Genomic DNA, 3,225 nt, shown 5'->3' with positions numbered 1-3,225 from the left:
AAGCTATGGCTGAAAAGACTTTGCGTGAATTCTCTACTCCAAGCACCAAGAACATCTGCACTAGACCAACACTCAAAACTAACAACCATGAGTTTGAGCTCAAGCCAAGCCTCATCAACATGGTGCAAGGTACCCCATTCAGCGGAAAGGCACATGAAGATGCAAGTGCTCATCTTTAGAATTTCATGGAGATAAGCAGCACAATCACCATCAAGGACGTTGCTTAAGACATCATACTACTCTGCCTATTCCCATTCTTGTTAGTGGGAAGAGCGAAGTAGTGGTTCTACACCAACAAAGATGACATCCACACATGGGCAAGATGTTCGAAGGCCTATCTAGCAAAGTTTTCCCTATAGGCAAAACCAATGCCTTCAGAGGAAAAATTTCCAACTTCCAACAGCAGAAAGGAGAAACCATTCCAAAGGCATGGGAATATTTTCAAGAATACATTTCAGATTGTCCTTATCATAGGATGGAAGATTGGTTGCTCATGCAAGGCTTCTACCATGGATTAATTCAGAAAGCTCATGAATAACTTGATGCAACTGCTGGAGGAGCATTCATGTCTCTCACCCTTGGAAAAGCTAAAACTCTTGTGGAAAAGATAGCCTCTAATCAAGGCTGGTCTCAATGCAATACTCAAACATGCAATAAGAGCGAAGAAGTACTAGAAGAGGTGTGTGCACTTTCAACCAAGATGGACGTACTGTTGAATTAGCTTAAACAACGAGCCAATTACAAGAAGGATTGTCAAGCTATTCAAGATGCTTACAATTCCTACATATGTGGAGAATATTTAGGGGTTGATTTCCTCGAATATCAAGAGGATGCAAATATTATCAATCCTATTCCATGACAACAAATACAAGGATGGCGGTAACAACAACAACAATGGTCAAATTATCAAGGTAAGTATCTAGGTAATTACTATAATTCTTCTAGTCCCAAACAACCAACCTTGAGAGATTTGATCTTAGAATAGACTAAGATTAATGAGAATATTTTTAAGAAGCTTGCTTCTAATGATAAGGTACTAGAAAACATAAATACTAAAATGGGAAGTTTTCTTCTGCCATAAGAGACCAACTTAGCTATAATAAAAAGATAGAATCACAAATAGCTTAGCTAGCCACTGCTCTGCCTTTTGCCACTAACCTTGAAAAAGTTAACGCCATAACCACAAGAGGTGGTAGGTCTACTCATGATCCTCCATATCCAATAAGGACAGGTAAGATACCGGCAACAGTACAAGAAGAGGAAGAAAAAGAAGCCGAAGAATTTGGACCACAAGAACAGGTGATGATGCAAGACTATCATGACACCACCCTCCTACCGTTTCTACGCAGGAATCGAAAGGCTAAAATGGATGAGCAGTTTGGTAAGTTTGTAGAGGTAATTCAAAAGTTATATATCAATATGGATGAGCAGTTTGGTAAGTTTGTAGAGGTAATTCAAAAGTTATATATCAATATTTCTCTGCTAGATGCCATACAGGTACCTACCTATGCAAAGTATCTCAGAGACATTCTGAACAACAAGAGATCGCTGCCCACCTCTTAGGTAATCAAGTTAACAGAGGAGTGTAGTGTGGCCATCCTGAACACATCACCTATGAAGAAGAAGGATCTAGGATGTCCCACTATTGATTGTTCTATCGAAAACCAAAACTTTGAGAATGCGCTATGTGACCTTGGTGCCAGCATAAGTCTCATGCCCAAGAAGGTTTTTGACAAGCTCAATTATTCAACACTCATGCCAACATCGATGTGCCTATAACTAGCCGACCAATCAGTCCACTACCCTACAGGAATCGCCGAGAATATTCTAGTAAAAATAAGAAACTTCCTTGTTCCAATAGACTTTGTAGTACTTGATATGTAGGAAGACATGACGACACCCATCATACTTGGGAGACCTTTCCTGAGCACTACAAATGCACACATTGATGTTGGAGCTAGAGAAATCAAATTCCATATTAATGGGAAGGAAGAACGATTCACCTTCAAGCCAAGACAGGAACAATGCTCTAAATTAGATTGGCTAGAGAAGCAGGTGCAACCATCGAGGTCCCCATCTATGGGACTAACTGATGCATCCAAAAATGAAAAGAAAAACTGGAGAAGTCCGGTTCAGTGAACTTCAAATTCTGAACCCTCGCCGAGAGGAAGATGAGCAAGTTTTTGAGCAAGTTCAAGCACACAGGATCGTCCCATTCTACGATAAGTTCTTCTTCCAGGGTGAGCGCCGACATGCAGATCGACATTCCATCCCCTGCTGTTAGAGCGCCGCCTTAGTCATCATCAGCTAAAATGAACATCTTGCTGGAGGAGAAGCACCTCAAGCTGTAGAACAAGGCAGAGAAAGATGCTTTCAAGCAGTTGAAAAGCCGAAGGTTCGTTCTTACTACTGCCTATGATCTTGCTATTCTGCTTGCCATAGGTATGGATGTTGACTTTGACTTCATATTTAGAGCTATGGATGGGAAGATGTTTGGAATATCCATGAGCAAGGGTCTAAACTTTTAATGGTGGAATTTCTATACACTTTGCAAACCACTGATACTGAAGTTAAATTTAGACTCTTTGGAAAAGAATATTCTATCACCTGGAAGGAGTTTAGTTTGCTTCTAGATTTTAATGCACAGTACGTAGTTGACATAGACTCAGCTCTGCAAGATTTTGATAAGGCAAAATTTTGGAGAGAAATTTCCGAAAAACCTCACATTTACCATCCTCGTACTAATGATATCCATCACCCTACACTGTGGTTCATGCACAAGTGGATAGGATTTTCTTTGTTTCCCAAACCTGACTTTCACACTATAAGGGAAGATGATATTAAGTTACTGTATGCTATGGTGAAGAGGAGGAAAGTTTCACATGTTAAGTTCATGATGAATCAATGGAAGGAAGTTTTTGAGCTCAAGGGTGATGTTGAGTGTACCTCTTTGGTCACTCGCATTGCCTAGAATTTGGGTCTGTTAGATAATGCTTCAATTTGTCACATTGATATTCCCCGTGAGTACATTGATTATGACTATTTTCTCAAGGCTCACATGTTGAAAAAGAAAGAAAATGGGCAAATTGTTATGATGTATCTTGGGTACACAAATGAGATTCCATTACCTAACTGGGATCTCGATTTGTACACTATGAATTCTTTCCTCATCAATCTACATGTTAAGGAGGCAGCACCTCATAGAAGTGCTTCTGTGAGGTTGAC

General features: G+C 40.0%; 1 non-coding gene across 1 annotated transcript; it reads right to left on the bottom strand.

Annotated features, from left to right (window-relative positions):
- Positions 1-370: 370 nt before the first annotated feature.
- LOC136524887 (small nucleolar RNA R71) lies at positions 371-477 on the bottom strand. Its single transcript, XR_010776238.1, has one exon. It is a non-coding gene; the product is annotated as a small nucleolar RNA R71 (small nucleolar RNA).
- Between the last annotated feature and the right edge of the window lie 2,748 nt (positions 478-3,225).

This window comes from Miscanthus floridulus, chromosome 18 (assembly GCF_019320115.1).
Source record: "Miscanthus floridulus cultivar M001 chromosome 18, ASM1932011v1, whole genome shotgun sequence".
In the NCBI taxonomy this organism is placed as follows: domain Eukaryota; kingdom Viridiplantae; phylum Streptophyta; class Magnoliopsida; order Poales; family Poaceae; genus Miscanthus; species Miscanthus floridulus.
The sequence above is the reverse complement of the archived record's forward strand: the minus strand, read 5'-3'. Positions and strand labels throughout refer to the sequence as shown.